Raw genomic sequence first — 19,388 nt, 5'->3', positions numbered from 1 at the left:
AGATGGAAGAAGCTGATACAGATTGAACATTTCTTTGATACGCATGAAAGCTTTATACTGGTCAGCCACATTTAGCTTTTCTAATTGTCTGGTCCCTCTATCCACCCACAAAATGCCTTCATTCATGTGACTGTTTTACAGCACTGGGTGACTGTGCAGGGATGTATTAACTTATAGTAGTGGTAGCTGGTAAAATTGCTTGTTTTTGCATTACTCACCTGTTTGAGGGAGGTGCTGTATCATATGCACCATACTTACATATGAGTACAGCCATCCCCCACTTTATGCGGCCTTAAGTTTGTGCGAATTCTTTTTTATGCGACTGACCCCTTTCTTCCAAGTATCCTCTTTATACGAAAAAAAATCGCTTTGATGGCGGTAGATCAAATTTCTGCGAAACGCCCAGAAGCCCGCAACTTCATTGGCCACTCGCCAATCTCTCTCCATCTGCCACTCGCCAGTCTTTCCCATTGTGTAAAAGACATATAGCGTTGCGTATGTCTTTTCTTTATAAGAATGGTCAATGAGCCATTTGAATCTAAATCTTCACGGAACGTTCTTGCATGATTACAAATTTCAAGAATACAGTAAGTCATAGTTAATGAACTAAATCGCCCATCTCAGGATGTATGTTAACATCAGTCACCTCAAGTTCTATTTAGTTTTTTACTGGCAGCAAGGAAAAGCATTTCATACCTTCAAACGTACTGGGGAAGCTATTCTTCACGTAATAAGGATCAAGACCAGAGAGACTTCCTTTCACGAAATTGTTGTTCTTATGTAGCCCCTCTCCTGTGAAAGACAGGGGACCAAACCAGCAAATTAAAAAATGCACTTAGCATCTAACACCACCAGTGTAAGAAACAATCTGACTTTTAAAGAGCAGAGTTACAATGCGGGGAAAAAGTTTGTGAACTCCTTAGGATATCCATATATTTCACATACTTGAAACCTGTTAATTGATTTTTAGATTTTAATCTTAGTCCTTATGATATACGAAATTAACCTGATGAAAAATGACATAAAACATGATACTCCTTCAACATTTATTTATACGTAAATAATGCAACATTCAATATTGATGTTTGACAGAATAATTGAACCTTTAGATTCAGTAACAGGTTGCACCCACTTGAGTAGCAATAACTGCAGATAAACATTTTTTTTTACCATTCTTCTGTACATCTGCTTATATAGTGTGTTTGGGATTGTTGTCAGACTGCAAAACCCACTTTCAGTTCTTCTTCAGGTCACAGACGACTGGCCTTAATCTTCTGACACAATGCAAAATTCATGACTGTGTCAACGACGCCAAGCCATCCAGGTCCCAAGCCAGCAAAACAGCCCCCAACCATTACACATACCTCACCATAATCTAAAGTTGGGATGAGGTTCTTTTATCAAAAGCAGTGTTTTTTACACCAGACATAATGTTTCTCACTGAAGACAAAGAGTTCTACCTTTGACTCTTGTCCAGCGAAGATTATTCCAGAAGCCTTGTGGATCATCTACTGTATGTGCTCTTTGGCGAAATTAATATGGGTAGCAATGTTCTTTTTGGAGAGCAGTGGTTTTCACCTTATTGTCCATCCATTACCACTGTACATGTTCTGTCATTGTGTGATAGTGGAATCGTGAACAATCATTGGCATTAGCCAAGGTGTGAGTGGCCTGCAGTTACTTGGATGTTGCTTTGGGGTTCTTTGTAACAACCTTGATGCTTCTGTAGTTTGTTCTTGGAGATACTTTGGTACGGTGACCACCCCAGGGGAGAGTGACACTGGTCTCCGTTTGTACAGTGAACTTTCTCCATTTGTAGACTATCCAGTTGACAATGGATCTGTGAAGCCTTGAATCCTTAGAAATGGTTTTGTAACCCTGATGAATGTAACTCAATGATATTTTTCTAAGGTCATCAGAGATTTCCTTCGATCATGGCATGACGTGTTTCCACACAAATGTATGGTGAAGCCCAGACTCACAATGTTTCTAATCTTTAGACAGGGTGGGGTCTTCCAAACTCAATCCCTAAGATCTAACTAATTATTTAAGCACCTGATTCTAATTATTCACTTAACCCAGCTAGTGAAACTTACTTACTTTTTTCACACTTCCAATAATACATTGTTTAATTCATATATTATTTTGTTTCAAGAGACATGTAATTGATTTCCATAAATCCTATAGAGATATTTACATTAAAACTGGTATTGATTCAAGTCAGCTAAAATGGTCAGGCTATGAAATTTCTGTATTTATCTTTGGGGTTTGTAAACTTTTTTTTCAACACTGTAAGATAGCTCCTTCCTGACCGTACATGCTTATTTTTTGATTGACATGTAATGCTTTGAATAATTATTTTGCATGTGTTGTAGTACTGCTGCAAGCTTTCAGCTACTTATTCACATTTGCTGTCTTTTCATTGGTTCCTTTCATATTTCTTTGGAAGAATACAAAATGTAATACAAAAAAATATATATATACTTGCAGATTTTGTGTTATTATTTTCAAAGGATGCACAACCAGTTGTAAATGGTTGTACTGTACCTACCCATCAAATGTTTACCTGCTTTTCAATAGTGACAGTGTTGTTTCTGTGGCTATAAAAGGGCTGTATACACACTAGATTTAGAAATTCTTCATTTCTATCTGATTCATTGCTGCGTGTATGATAGTGGTTTGTTGTTACTTTTTTGTTGTAGGACTGTATCACGAAGTAATGACTCATGACCTCCAGCAATTAAAAATAAATACTGATAGCTGTTCAGATGTCTGAAAATAGCCTCTTTTCATATTCTAAAGAAGGGGATTGTTGTTGAAGCTGTTGTGAGAGAAGAGATTTGAAGATGAACCCAGATTCTATGCCTTTATTAAATGCATAGCTGATCTTTTTTTAAGATGTATGCCAAAGGATCGTGCCTATAAGAGGTCTGAACAGCTGACCTGTGGTTCCTCATGAATGTGTTTTCAGAGAATTATTTCATCTTCCCAGCTTAACGCTCTTGTTCTTGAGTAAGATTATACTGTATAGTTACAAAGTGAAAATATTTTATATACGTATAATGTACAGTACATGCTTTTCAGTTGACTTTTAGATTTCTGCTTGGACATAAAGAAAAGGTTCTTTAGGCTTAATTTGAGATCTTTGGAAAACCATTAAAATCAATCTCTTTACATTTATATCTGAAAAATACCCTTAGCTGTTAATTCTGTTATGCTACAAATTACAGGTGAACATTGTGAGACACTTACACATTCACTTTTCAAGTATAATGTCTAATAAAAGAAAACTAAATGAAAACAAATACCGCACTAAATGTGCAAAAGTTATTTTCCGTGGCAATGGGATTGGAACGTGTCATAGACAATTGAATCTTTGTTCAGTTTATATAGCTTATTCAGTTTTTTTTTATTTTGTTTTATTACAAAAATTAAAGAAAGAGGTTCTGCATTACACACTGGAGTAACTGAAACACAAGCAATGCAAATCAAGGCAAAAAACAGGCATTGAAATGACAACGTGTTTCACAAGTTGTTAGCGGTAAATTTCTGAATGACAAAAGTACGTGGAGTGTGGAAGATCCATTAATAAAATATTACAACACCTTTAGAGACTCTACTCCTTGCTCTTTAGGCTGTATCCTTTATAGACTTTTTCTCTCTCTTCAGAAGATGCATAATTGCCTCAAGGTTGCTCTATGCAGTGTTAGTAATTCAGCCTGTAGCTTTAGTGCAAAAATGAATTTTGCTAAACAAATCATTCCATCTGTCAGCCATCTCTTCTGTCAGGCGAACATTAAACACTCTAAAAATACACCCTCTTTGATGTTGAAGTAATTAATATTGTATTGGATTGTATGACATTACATACATTCATTTGCAGGAAAAAATACTTAGAATTAGATGCTACTGTAACTTGAAAGAACGCAATTTCCAAGTCCCAGGTATTCAATGTAAATATTTTTCCAAAGTACTTTCAATAGTATGGATTTAAGATTTTGACCAGTTTAACTTTAAACTTTAAAAACATGTTCAGTAGGATCAAGTTGCAATCCTTTCATTTATTTACTTTCAATGTTTCAACGACAGATAACAAGTTCAGCTTAAGCTGCTGCTCTGAAAGTCAAGCCAAAGTCAGAAGCAGCTGCCATTTTCCTCTCTGCTGTACTCAGTATGTGTTTTACATGTTTAGTGTTGGACTCAGCTGTATTATTCTGTAACATAATGTTTCCACTGGCCAACTGATTAACACTGGATGTGCATCCTCTTGGGGTTTTGTGATTTCCATAATGCTTGCCACTTCAATAGAGCCTGATACAATGCAATGCCTTGTGGCTGCTTGTTTACTGCTTTTGCAGTATGTTTAAATAATGAGCTAGTGTTTGTGTTTCAGCCATAAAAAAATAAAGGTGACTTACTGTGCCTTCAACAGGCATTCCAAATAACTACAACAATCCCAACCGTATTTTACTGTCACCAACCAAATAAAAGAGGCCTAAACAACATTTAACCACATCTATTTTAAAGATTTTCTAGAAACACATGCTAGTGAAGTAGCATCCATACATCAGGCTATTGGATAAACCAATAGCCTAGAACAAGTATCTCCTTGGAGCATCAGTATCATAATCGTAAAATTATTCTTACATTTTCAGCACTCAGTATTAGCACACCTTTGTTTAACCTGGAAAGGAACTTTTGTATTGAATATAGAAGAAAAAAATGTCAAAATGTTTCTTACCCATTTTTCTTTCACCACTGCCGTGCTTGAAGAAGCAATATCAGGTCACAGGGCTTCTCAGTGTTGTGGTGAAAATGCTGCATGAAGAAGTGTCGTGGCCCTGAGTTCTTCCTATTAGGTCACAACATCCTTCAGGCAGCAGTTCTCAGAATAAAATAGAGGACATAAAACAGATCTAATGACATTTATTGCCACTGAAAGGAAGCATGTTCTGAAGTCCTCACAGCTTAACTGATCTTACTTTAAATGACAGAGCTATCACCCGGTGATCTCTCTCTGTCCCAGTGTGAACCTGTGACAGGCCAAACCAGGCAAAAGTCTCCATTGGTTATTGTACAGTAATGTCCCTACTTTGTTGGCTCAGATCTGACCCATACTGCGGATCTCCATATCATTCTGAAATCATTTCAGATGTGTCAGTTGCCAATATGTGATAAAATGATACAAAAAGCTCCAGCTTTTGCTCTTCTCCCTTACATCTTTACTACAACATTGCTACTTCACCTGGTTCTGCTACTAGTTATTAGAATAAATAATGATAATCATTGTTGCATTACAATATTACACTAATACAATCTGATTTATGGGTACCACATCATACACATCGGAAGCAACGGAAAAGTATAGCAAACTAGTACACTAGTGAAACGTAGAGCAAGATAATCAAAGACTAAAGTTAAACGCTCAAAGGTTTAGTAAAAAGGCAGATATTTAAAAACGTTCTGGAGATATCAGAGGTCGCGGAGTCTCTGTACCTGGATCTCTGCATCTCTGGATCTTGGCAGACCTGGGCTACACCCCTGCAATAAATCAGGGGGGTTGATCATATATCTCCTTATATGTGATCAAGGAATCTTGATGTCTGCTCTGGGACTCACTGGCAGCCTGTGCAATGTATTTTGGGCAGGAGTTACAATATGTGATGATAAAGAAGCAGGCAGTGCAATATGTGAATGTGTAATATGTCTTAACCAAGCAATATAAGGGAAATATAGACTTGTGGCATTCCTAATATTTGCTTCAAATGATAGCATATGTTTGTAGCTAGTTTAACAAGAACACATAAATGTTAATTTCATGCTGAAAAGCAGAATGAGAAAACACGTTTCAGTGTTGACCCTTCTTCAGGTATGAGCACCTGAAGCTACACCAAGGAAGGGACATAATGTATCAGTGATCCCTAAATAAAACTGCATATGATCCAGACAGATATATCTAGATAGACAGATATTGTCAGAGTATTAAGCAAAAAATACTATAATTCTAAAACAGAACATCATATAAACATAGACATAACCAGAAAAAAAAGGTTACATTTGATTTCTCGCCTCATGTTCATCTTTTCATCTCAGCTCCAAATTGCTTCAGTTTTCAGCAAAAATAGCAATTTTGACTTTCCCAATTTCGACTTTTCCCAGTACATAAGGGAGGGTACTGTACTATATATCTGTCTAAACCCTGACTGGAAAGGTTTGAAGAACTTGTTCTTATAGCAAAAAATTATTATTGTAGTGGATAATAATTAGATTACCACCACCGATTCCAGGATTTGTAAATACAACAAGACAATTCAATTGTTATAGTGAGCTTTGTTTTTTCAGGGTCTTGACTTTTTAAACCATTATTAAATGACAAATTAATAAAAATCTTTGCAGATAATGTCAAAGCAACAAAAAAGTAGAGTGCACTAGGGAATCTTTATGGAAAACTGGACTGTAAACAACAATAACAAATGCATTTGTCTGAGGGTACTATATGTATTTTTCCTAATGCTCTTTGCTTGAAACTATTTGAATTTTGTTTAATGAAATAAATATCTGTATATATCTTTAGGTGGCCCTTTATCTTCCACAGCTCAACTTCAGAGCTCCCTTATCTTGATGAAATATATTTAAAAATAAACAAGAAATCACATTTTGATAGATTGATAGAACCAGTGAGCACAAATACAGTAGAAACAAATAGTACACTGAAGTGCATTTAAAACTGAGAAGAGGAAGCACTTATTTTCACAAAGAATTCTGGGAAATGGAACTTGCCAAAAGGTTGCAAGACAGTTCCTGAAACTGGGCCATATTTTAGATATGTGCTTTACTGTATATTAAACACCATCCTCTATCGTTCAGTTTACCTGTAGTGTTGTAAATGACTAACCAAAAAGCACAGAGAGTTTAACATTGGTTCGTATTCTGTTCTACAGAGATGCACTATTAAAAACAGGCTTTATCTAGTTCTAAATTCCATGACCAAGAAAGAGTAACTAGCCACCGCGGACTTAGAATTCACAGCTTCAGAACTTTGCCTGAGGCAGAGAAGAGTTGTAAACGTCTTTGAAGATGAGAGGCAGGCAGCTGGCACTGCTAAACTCATCATACATATGAAAAAAAAAAAGAAAAAAAGAAACACAGTACATTACAATTTCTTTCATGATGAATGAACATTCTGTAACTTCTCTGGCACCCACTCAGAAAGTAACAACCTGGACATCAATCGGTTGTGACGCTCATTATGGGGCTCAAGGCAGATATATGTACATTTCTATAAATCATTCAGAAATGAGCTGCAGAGCAAAAAAAATTGCAAAAGAGACAAGGGATATGAAAACACATGCGCAAACAGATATGTAAGTTTTTTTTTCCCATAGGGTAATACTGGGGGGTTACAATGACACATTGGGTGGTATGAATGACAAAAATAAAAGGACAATCCAGTTTTTTTTTCACAGCGATTATTGTTGACAGGGTGGTACAGTACGGTGGCGTGGTAGTAAGGATCTGGATTCACTTTTGGACCTGGAGTGCTCTTTGTGTGAAATTTGTATGTTTTCCCTGTTTTTGTGTGGGTTTCCTGTGGGTGCTCCATTTTCCACCCATAGTCCAAAGACATACTAGTACTGGAGGTTATTGGCTACTGGTGTAAGTGTGTGTGTTTGTGTCCGGTTGTGCCCTGTGATGGACTGGCATCTCATGCAGGTTGTATCCTGCACTTGAATGTTTTCCAGGATATAGGCTCTGGAGAATTGTGCCTCTGAATTGGATAAACGGTTGCTGAACGTGATGCGATGATTAGCTGATGTTTTAGTATAAAGCACCTTATATTTTTCTCTCTACAATGGGGTTTTTGTACCCAAGCAGTCTGAGGGAAATGCCTTTCTCAAGCTAAACCCCCCAAAAGTTTCAAACCTGCAACCTTTCGGTTATGAGTCCAGAGTTCTGACCTCTTCTCTGCACTGCTGCCTGCTGTTCGTTGGCTTTGTTTCCATTTGCAAATGAAGGCCTTGCTTAAAATTTAAAGATACTGTATGTATCAACAGTATGTTTTACATCACCATGCCCATTTTCAGTCCTACAAAACATGCTGTTACAGTATAACAACTGCTACAAAGGTGTATATACTGGAAGTAATAATAATTATCCACTTGTAGATCTGGAGCAGAAAAATATCTGAATGGTTGCAAGAGAGGCCATTTCAATTTTAATTCGAGGAACTTCGACACCTTTCTTGAAGACAGGGTATCAGTTTTAATCAGTAGCTGGTCCACTTGTTACGTATCCCCACAACCCTTTGTGTGAAGAACTGCTCCCTGTTTTCAGTTTGAAATGAACTTCCACATTGTTGCCATTTGTGTTCTGAAGACACTGACTGTAGAGGACTGACCTCATCAGTTCTGAGTGTGTGAATTAGATCCTCATATAATCGTCTTGGTTTAAAACTAAAAAGGTTCCGTTTCCTTATCATTTATGTTGTAGCACATTCCTTTCAGCCCAGGAATGTATCTGATGTTCTCTAAAGTGATTTCACACACAGAAATATACCACTTATAACATATGTTTGATGGTGACTAAACCTGTGTGCAATATTCTAAACGACTGTCTTAAGTCTTAACAATTTTAAAATGACATCCCTTGATAAGAAGTTTCCATCTTCAACAATTCTATCAGATATGGACTTTTTTTTAACTTTTAGCCTTTATTGACAACAGAGAAAATGGTATTAGATTAATCTGTCATTTCTCTGTGTAAAGGTAATTGTTTCAGAATAAAAATACATTTTTTGCCATTAAGGAAGTTATTTAGTTATTTTTTTCAGCTGCGCAGGCAGACATTTCACGCTTAAGTATTTAGAACTGTAGTGATTTCATAAATGCAGGAGTACGGTTGCAGACACTTCTAACGGTAAACAATTCCATGTATCTAGTTGTCAGTTTATTTCTAAAAGAGAAGCCACATAGTTCCCTGTCTGGTGTGGAGTAAGTTGACACATGAAGATCCAAATTCAACAATATATGAGGTTATTCAGAAAATCCAACCTTTCAGGCACTGCTAAGCCAAAACCACAATCATGTCAAAAGAAAATATTCCTGGAGTATAATACATGTGTTCTCATGAGAACTGTCGGTAGGAAACATTTTTGCATACACCTCTCCAAAATGTACATCCCCCCCCCCAGTCTGCACAAAGAGATCTCAGCAGGTTTGGCTGTGCCTTAAATGAGAACAAATTTGTCATGCTTGCAGATCCAGAACATTACTTCTTAGTTTTGTTTGATCTGGATGAGGCATGATTGGGTTAGTTTCAGATTTTCTCAAATTCTGTTGGTTGATGAAAGATTTTCAGGACACTGCTGATGTACAGTAGTGTTGCAGCCTGAAAAAGGCAAATGTGACAGAGAGTACCTTCAACACAGTAATAGACGGTTGTAGAAGTGGAAAAATAAATCTGCCATCGTATACTCACTTAAACATGTGTAGATTATCCGCTGTCATCAGAAACTTCACTAACAATCCCTTACCTTATTAGAATTTTCTGGTGACCGACCTCACAAATGGTGTCATGTGCGTCAATGTGAGTTACGTGTCTGAGTTTCCCTGCTGAAATAACCAACCTTCCAAAGGGCAGCATTTGAACCAGAACATGAAGAGAGAAATAAGGAGAGAAAAAGCATTTTGAGAATCTTTGGAGCTGGTTGCAGGATGATGCTGTATGTTTAACGCAGGCAATATGGTAACTGTTCCCTGGTGGAAGATTAATGTGCTGACAGCAAAAGAAGGATGATTCAACTTTTATGCAAGTTCAGAAGCTACGAGGTGCCAATTTAGACTTCAGCAGTGTAGCTGCAAAATTCCCCCTAGAGAAGGCATGGCCTAATGTTTTAACTTTGCATCCCTGTGCAAGAGCCAGGAGAAATCATTAATAAAACATTTGGTGGCGGATGTGTTTACAAATTTTTTGAAGTTGCATTACTTATCTGCCACAAAGATGTAAACAACATTGAAAGCTCTCCTTTAACATACACAGACTTTCTAGAGAATTTATCTTAATCTGGAAGCAGTATTGTAACCTTAAACCACACATTTCTAAATATAGAGACAGACTCTTTTTTTTTTTGCAGCTGAATGAATAATATAAATTTCCTGATCTTTGGCTCCATTCTTTATTGACCTTCCGATTTCCTAGCTGAATAAACGATCCTCAAATGTTAACTAAGGACATGCAGCCTTTCTCAGAAACAGATTCTCTGCTTTTATCTCTTTCCTGGTGTCACGCAGCCTCCATTTTAAGAGTGAGGAAGGCTGTTTTTGCAGTCAGTGTGGAGTTGCACAATCATTTACCAATCATTAAAATAACCTACAGTATGAGTTGGAGACAAGATTTTGTTAAAAGGGAAGAAATAGGATTGTCAGAATGAGAAGCGATTGTCATCTCTTGTGCACAGTTGGAACAAATGAACAGCTAAAAGCTTAACAAGATGCAAAATGCTTTGGTAGTGCTGCACTTAGGGACCTGTGTGTGCAGTAACTTACTTCTCTTTGGAGCACCCCATGAGTGAATTTCATTTACCGATAACAAGAATAGAAATTGGTCAAAATATCTGCCTCAGTTAAAGCAAGCGGTCTCAATTGAAATTTGCAACCCTCATAATAATTAAATATTAAGAAGCACCATTGTGAGACTATTGAAAAACCAAAATTATTTGATATACACAAAAGCAGTCAGAATTGGAGAAAACAAAATTGTACCATGCAGTTTTTCATCTTATTGGAGCGTGGACTCTTAACATCACACTAAATTCTTCAGCCTTTTTGTTAATTTTTGCATAGCTTTAGTCAGTTAATCTTTTTTTAGTCATTGTAGGGAAGAAACAAAAACATTAGAATTTAAGAAAACTCACAATACAACCCATGCAGTAGTTAGCATCTTTTTCCATATTCCCAAAAACCTTTGGTTACAGAAGTAGCTCCTATTCTCTGTTTCAAATGCACTTCTACATTTGTGTCCTCTGATTCGTGCTTCATTTCAATTTTCTGCCTTCATTTCGACAGTGCCTTTGAGGATTTTGAATACTTTTATCGTGTCTTCTCATGGTCTTCTGAATGTTGTGGGGTTTTTTTAATAGTCAGACCCCAGGAAAACAGACACAAATGTACAGTAGCTTGCACTAAAACATGCAATGATAAAAAGGTGAATGTGTTTTTCAAATGCTACATGTTTTAAAGAGGCTAGGATTTCTCGATCCTGTAGTTTGAGGATCCATGGACGAAACGTGTTTTTTTTATTCTCTTTTCAGCATGGAATAAACCTATTACAAGATCTTTAAATAGTTGAGCAACGATGATGTCAATAATGGAAAGGACAGCATTTAAGACCACAAGGTCTACTTTTAGCATTCGAAGGAATACACAACAATCTCACTGGGTTTGGTCACAATTTACTGGAGTTACAATATTAGCATACAATGGTTATTTAATTCACACAACAAACTAAAACACAACAGCTCAAATATGAAAACAGACTTACATTACATCAGCAGCAAAACTTTGCAAACCAGGAAGGAAGGTCAAGATGATCTTTTACATTATATCAGGTCGTTTTAGCAGGTAGCTAGTAAAGTTAGTCATGTGTTCTATTTAATTTAGTTACAATAAATTTCATTCACATGCATTTCCTTATAGTGTTCTGTTTTGTGTAATTTCCTCTTCCAGTGAGGCTAGAGAAGAAGTCAGTAGAGTAAGATCTACCAGCCTTGCTTTGTGACTTGTTTGTATGAATGTATGGCATAATAAACACTTGTTCATTATGTGTGATATGTGGATCCTGTCATCTTCATTAAAACCCACCCTTACAATATCGATAATACACTTCAGCCAAAACCAGTTAACAGAGTGATACTGTATCTTCCTCTTGGATTCTGTTCAGCAAAAGTAGCTTGTCTCAGGGGAAGAACACCTACCAAAACGGGCAGAATTATGGGTCTGTAGAACCTTTACACGATAATCCCCTAATCCCCAATTTCTGTGTCTTCTTTTTTATTAAGGTGCTCTCGCCTTCTTAATCTAGTTAGTATAGTGGTAGTATAGTGGTAACTACCTTCATAATGTTTGCCTAGCCGCTCGTCAGTTAACGCAGTCAGGGTTGATGACTCTGGGTTGTGAAATACTGTATCTTGAAATAAGGACCACTCGCTGTTGATTTTTTCCTGGCTTCCCATGTATTGAACCCTGCCTGCATTGACCGATACTGTCTTGAACCCTGCTTGTTTCTCAGTTCACCATTGGTTTTCCCCATTATGCTTGTCCTGCTATCGTTAGCTTTGATCTCACCTGTTTTGGTTGCATTTCAGATTTTGCTTTGGATTGTGTGCTTCACTTCCACCTGCTCGCTGCAGCTTGTCAGCAAAGAGCCCGCCCTGGGATTCAGCCCTCTTTCCCAAGACCACTTCTTAGCAGGTCAGTGCACAGACATTTCAGTTTTGGTACCAACCTGGCCATACTACATTCTGGCCTATGCAAATAAATGCATTTAACTTTCATTCACAAGTAAATACTATATTATTATAATTATTATACTTATTAATAATAATTTGGGATATATATGAATTAGATGATCAAATGCATTCCAGATGTTAATGCAGGTATACAATATAATTCATAAATGGATATCAGACTTCACAAGTGTACATTTCTAGTGTAAAATGTAATGTCTTTGTGTTATACCTGTATATTTACTCAGGCTATCTTTATCTTTCATTACACCTTTAATGAAGATCATTTTATGTTTTAGGTCTAAATATACAAAAGTACAGACAAACCTAGAAGGTTCACAAATGTTTTCTTAGTACCATCTCATTGCTTCTTTTGATTTTATTTTTTTAGCATGGTATGTTTTGGTCAGAATGAAGTTTTTCCTTTCAATAGATCAGCTATACTGTAGAGTAGCTGCACATTGCTGCAGTTCTTGGTTGAATGATGCTTTGTTCTTTGCTCACAGCTGGAATGTTGGATTACTTAATCAGTCTTTCATCAGTGGAAAGACTGGATTAACTCTGAAAGTCAAGTAATCAAATCTTGTAAATTCACCCAGGAATTTTCTTTCATTGAACTAGTAGAAACAGAAATGGAAATAATGCATCCAATAATAACCATCATAAAATCATTAAATCTACAGTAGCTCTAGGTGTATCAACCTGAAAAAGTTACTGCAGACTTTTTGGTGCAGGTTTGAAGTGCAGGTGTCATTGTATACACTAGATGAATGGTGTGGGTTGGTCAGAATCATTGAGAAAACAACAGGTACAGTAACTGTGTATAATGACCACTTTTGCATTCTATTTGCCTGGTTTCATGTTCTGACTTTTTTCCATCCATCCACTATCATTAGGCTGCTTGTTCCTGAAAAAGGTCACAGTAACCCAGAGCATATTCTCGAAACTAGGGTGCAGGGTGCAAGCACTGCACACTGGACAAAATGTCAGTCCACTGCAAGGCACACACACACAACAAGCACACATAAGGAAGGTGCAGAGACACTCATTAACCTTGCAGGCATGTCTTTAGAAGCTGGACAAACATGTGGGAACATGCAAACTCCATACAGAAGGCCCTTCAGTCTGGAACCAAGCCCAGGACCCGTGAGCTGTAAGGCAGCAGCACTGAGAGAGCTGTCCATTTCCACTTTTTCCCCTGTAAATAAAAAATTCCATAACTGGAAAATTGGCTTGAACACAACATGTTGGTCCTATAACTCGGACTGCAGATTGACCTGTAAATGCAATTGGCTGTAATTGATATTAGTTATTATTCTGACTTTCTGTGTCTCTGTCATGCCAAAATCCACAGGAGAAAGTAAAAAAAAAACATGATGACAGTTCAAGATTAAGTCATAGCGATTCAGCTAAATAGCCCATTACAGAATATGTGTTCTTACTTTAATCACCGTTCCGTTTATTTTGCTTTTATACTGGCAGTAGGGAAAATAATTGATTTGACTTTATATCCCTGAGACTTACTGGAGAAGCTATATTTCACACGATGCAGGTGAAGACCAAAAAGACTTTGCCTCGTCACATTGTTGTCTCATTTCATTTCATATGCAGCTCTTCTCCTTTGTGAGAGAGGAACCAGCCTACGAATTATTAAGTGCAGGAAGTGTCTAGCTCCAGCCAATGAAAGAAACTACCATACTTTTTAAGAACAGAGCTGAATCTCCCCTGAGAGAGGATTGTTTGATAGTGCATGTTCCAGCTAGCCCTTTCAGGAACCTGGCTCAGAGGGAAATATTTTCTACTGATCAGACTGAGAAAACCTTGCTGCTCATTATACCATATCTTGCTTAATTTTGCATTTCCTTTTCATGCTGACCCAGCACTCATTGTTCCTTCTGTGATCAAAGTGCTCACTACAGTAGGTAATTCAACTAGTTTTTCCACCCCAAAAAAAGCCAATTAGCTTGAAAAATGCTAGAAAATGACAGACAGCACTGGAAAGATATTTGATGTGATCAGGTACAAAGGAAAAGTGGACTATTCATGACCTCAGTAGCAGCTTGTAGGTGTTTATGATTTAAGGAAGGTGGAAAGTGGCACACATCTTAAGTCTGTAGGTGCCGAAAGCAACACACACCTCCTCTCCTCAACAAGTTTCTGGAAAACCTCAAATCAGAGAGGATGCTGTGGTGGACAAAGGAGGTGGGTGGATTCTAGAGGGTTTTGTCGTCCTTAATAAACCATTAATCTGTACTGTAGTTCATTCTGTTGGTCAGGTTTGTGTTTCTGTTCACACAATTTTGACTTTATTATTTCATTGATCATAATAACATTCCCTTTTGGAATGCCAGGAGTATTCATATTCTGTATTTTATGTAAACTCAATATATTAATTCACCTCCCCTGCTGAGATCCCTGTCAGTAAATAGGAACGGGAGACAATAGTGTTTGTGAACTGGCATCTGACTGGCAAAGCTGATAGTGTGATTAGAATCCAAATTATTGGTTGTCTGGCAGTTTATCCAAAAGCCAGAAGTTTATTGGCAGTGGAAAGTGGGCAGCTGAGACAGTGTTGTATAAAATCGTTTCAGAGTGAAGTGAAGCCAAGTATTGTGAAATTCTTTGACTTTGTTGGACTCCGAATAAGTTCAAGTCTGATCGGTGCTGAGCGGTGGCTCTGTGGCTAAGGATCTGCACTCTGTGGCTAAGGATCTGCACCCCAACTGCTCCAGGGGCGCTGTACAATGGCTGGCCCTGTGCTCTGACCCCAAGCTTCTCTCCCTGTCTGTGTCTCATGGAGAGCAAGCTTTGGTATGCGAAAGGACGGATTCCTAATGCAAGAAATTGTATATGGCTGATAAAGTGATCTTAGCTCTCTTATCTTACGTCCTTTCTGTGAAAGCAGTGGGGAAAGCACTTCTGACTTTCAAATCTGGAAGGTTTCTGTTTTCTGAGCATTATATCGATGGCATCAAATATTTAAATTATTTTGTTTTTTCAAATGCCAAAAAATAATTATTTACTCATTATGCTTTTTCTAACGCATTCATTAATAACTGACCTTCAGATAGGCGATCCTATGAAAGCAAGAAAAATTAAGAAAGATTTGTTCGGTAATTTCAGACACTTGGTAGTTCTATAGCTTTTAATTTCCTTTTGCAATTATTATTTTTCTTTACTTCTTTTTAGTGACCAGAACCTGGTGTCCAATGATTATCACATATATGCTTTTTTTTGAAAGAACAGATTGACATTTAAACATAAAGACACTTAAAAGGAAGAAGAAACATTACCCACATTTGGTCTTCTCTTGATTACTCTGCTGCAGAAACCCTGATTCATGCCTTCATTACATCTCTCTGCTGGATTACTATAATAGCCTTTACAATGGTCTCTCTACCTGATTCCTAAATAAACTTCAAATAATCCAAAACTCAGCTGCTTGACTTCTTCTGCATTCATGGCTCTGTGACCACATCACATTTAGTAACACGTTCTCATAGGTACAGTATAAGTATCTCAGGGTGCTTGCTTTTAGCTGCCTTGCTCCACAACTCTGGAACTCACTCCTTGCTCATTTGAAGAATGTTAACTCTTACAGTTTTTAAATATAGACTAAAGACATATGTTTAGTCAGCCTGTTACTTAGTGTTTGCCCTTTCTCCTTTTTCCATTATCTCTATCTTTATGGTATTTATTTCTGTCCAATTGTTATCTTAATTTTCTTTGTTTTACTATGTAAAGTTCCCCAAACACCGTTGGAGTACATGGACACTGAAATAAATCACTGTATTAATTCATTCGTCACTGACTGTGACAGTACCTTGTGCATTTTTTTACTTTGTGAGCGCTTTAAAGACATCAGTTGCGATTAGAAAAAAAGACTTAAAATGCTGTAACAGTGAGAGTTAATTTAATAAACTATTCATATTACGCTGCATATGATCAAAATGATTAATTTACATAATCAGTCATTAATCTGTTTTTCATTACAATATTAGTGTATCATAGTTTGCAGCGATGAAGGCTGATAGCAACGCTCATGTATTACTAACAAAGGAAAGGATGTTTTTTGAGATCTGTCTTGGATAAGCTGTTGGTGGCCTCTAGTTTACCAGTGATTATTTATCATTGTCATGGACCTTCTGTTGCCCCCGGTGAGACTGACATGGGTATTATGCAAGTTCATAGAAAAACAAAGGAAAACAATACATTCGCAGTCCAGTTCATGACACAAGAAATTATCTTAATGTTTTCAACAAAAATCCAGAACTGCAGAGCCTTAAGGGAAATAAACCTCAGAGTTGGAAAAGTACTGCTCCCCAGAGGAAGCTGAAACCTAACTGACTGGACGCATTAACAAGGTAATTTATTTACAGCCCCATGCACCGATGTTGCAATATTAAACAATTTTGAACGCCGATTTAAAGGAAAGGATGTTCTGCCAATAGGGTGATTTCGAGATGTTTAACATTAACAGGTGATTTTCCATCTGGAGAAAAAATAGCTCAAATAGCAGTTGGATGTAAAAAAAAAACGTTTTTGCGAAAAGGAGTTTTAGTTCCTTTCAGTATTCTTGGAGATGGTACAATGCGTGGGTGGCTAAGACGACTTTTACATTAAAAGTATAACTTGGCCGGTTTTAAAAGGTGCTTTCAGCTCAAGAATAAAAAAATTCCATGGGATGTGAATAATGGCCAATGCCTAGTTTGACTAGTGTTAATTAAGAAGTCAGCTAAAACAGTATGGAAGTCTGGCTTGGTCTGTGATGCCTTTTTCTGCCCTTGAGTTACCTCAAAAAGCAGTTATTTCTTTATACTGCCTACATGTTGGACATGTAAAAATGAAAAAATGAAAATGTGTGGATAGAAATCTGCCATCAGTGAGATAATCATAATGAGCAATTAGGCAACAAATGCATTTAATTTAGAGCCACTCCAGTTGTGGTCTAGACAGGATAATTTCACAGATAAGGCTGTGATTATGCAAATATTTTAAGAAATATCATTTTAAAAGCCCCATGCAGTGGCTGAACAGCACAGTTAAAGGAAGTTGAGCTACTTTCAATTTCCAAAGCATGCAAAAGTGACCTAGTTAACAACAATTTCCACTCCAGGGAATTCTCATTGTCCTGTGACGTGGGTCAGTATGTAAAGAAGGGTTTGAATTAATGCTGAAATTGTTCACCACCCACCTTCATTCATTTGGCAATAATTTTCACTCCCCAGACTATTGTAATTATGTTTACAAGTCTCCAACAGTTAAAGGAGACAGACCAGGGGGTGTGTTTCCAGCCAGGAACTGCAACAACTCTGAAAAAAACTTGAAACTCCTTGAGAACATAATAATAGTTGTTGCATGGCCAATAAATGAGCAATTAAAGCAATTATTTCTATACAGTTAAACGTCCATGACCTGCCTCCAAAGTGACATGTGATATTGTTTTGTAATAAACCAGTGATATCTCACCATTACACAATTCTGTTGATGACGTAAGAAATATTGAGCAGCGGTACACAGTCCAAAAAAGGTAGCTTGTTCCAGACTCCCACAACACTTTGAGTAAAGAAGTGCCTCCGGTTCTCAGTTTTAAATGTTCTTCCACTTGTGTCCAGTGGTTCCTGTTTCACTGTTGATTCTGTAGGAGTCCACTGGTTTTACTATGTGAACCTTGAAGTACTTTTCTGAATATTTATCTTCTTGGTCCAAGGCTTAAAGGCTCAGTTCCTTCAGCCTGTCAGTGTAGGACATTCTCTTAAACCCACGTAAACATCTAGCTGCTTTTCTTTGGTCTGATTCCAAAGCAGCAATATCTTTATCAGAACATAGTGATCACAGTACAACATACTGTAATATTCTTAGTATGTCCCATTTACAAAAGTCTACATACTGTACAGTAGTTTACACTACATAAATGGGTTTAATGTTTTTATTTTATTATCTGAACTAGATGTTTAGCTGACTATTGCTTCACTCTAAGGATGCAGATAATCTGTCAGGTGAAGCAGATGGTTTGCCTTAGGACAAATGTATTAGCTTCAATTAAGCCCTGATCCAGACCTCCACTGCCTATAGTAGTTCAAGTAGGTAGCTGCGTCAGCATGCTTAGGCTGCAGAAGAACAAGTAAAGGTTTATTCCATGCTGAAAAGAGAAGAAAAGAAACAATGTTTCGGCTGTGGAGCCTCCTTCGGGTGTGAAGAAGACACCTGAAGATGGCTCCTCTGCTGAAACGTTGTGTTTCTTCTCTTTTTAACATGGAATAAACCTTTACTTGTTCCTCTACTGCTATACTTACAGAGTTATCACAAAATGTTTAAGGGGGCATCATCCATGGCAGAAATTGCCTCTGGTGGTCTGTGACACTAGGCAGTACTAAAAGATTTAACCGATTTTTAATGCGACCCAGAGATGCTGGGGGTAAGTAGATATGTAGATATGTAATTTGCACTGACTGTTATGAAACTGACTGTAAGCAACGGCCTCTTAACACATCACGAAGATGTGCACTAACCACATCAAAAGGACTGCTACAGTACATTGCACTTAGTATGCAAAAATAATAGAATATGTCTCTCAATGAGTGGCTTATCCACCCAAAATATAGTGAAATAGTCATAACCTAGTATAAAAAATCAGGAGCATTAAGAACATATATTGTATCAACAAAATATCTTGAATGTGCACTTGTATCTACTGGGAGTAGAACGCAGTAACACTATCACATGTTGACCATTAAACTGTATCATCTCAGGTACAAATTCAAAGTGTCACATAAATAAGTTATGAAAGCTGGATATTGGGTCTTGTATGCATAGTGCAGTTCAGTTAATCAGAAGTTTTCAGCTCTTTTAATAGATCTGTTTGATCATCATTTTGCCATTCAGA

This window comes from Atractosteus spatula, chromosome 8 (assembly GCF_055471065.1).
Source record: "Atractosteus spatula isolate fAtrSpa1 chromosome 8, fAtrSpa1.hap1, whole genome shotgun sequence".
Lineage (NCBI taxonomy): Eukaryota > Metazoa > Chordata > Actinopteri > Semionotiformes > Lepisosteidae > Atractosteus > Atractosteus spatula.
Note: the sequence above shows the minus strand (reverse complement) of the source record.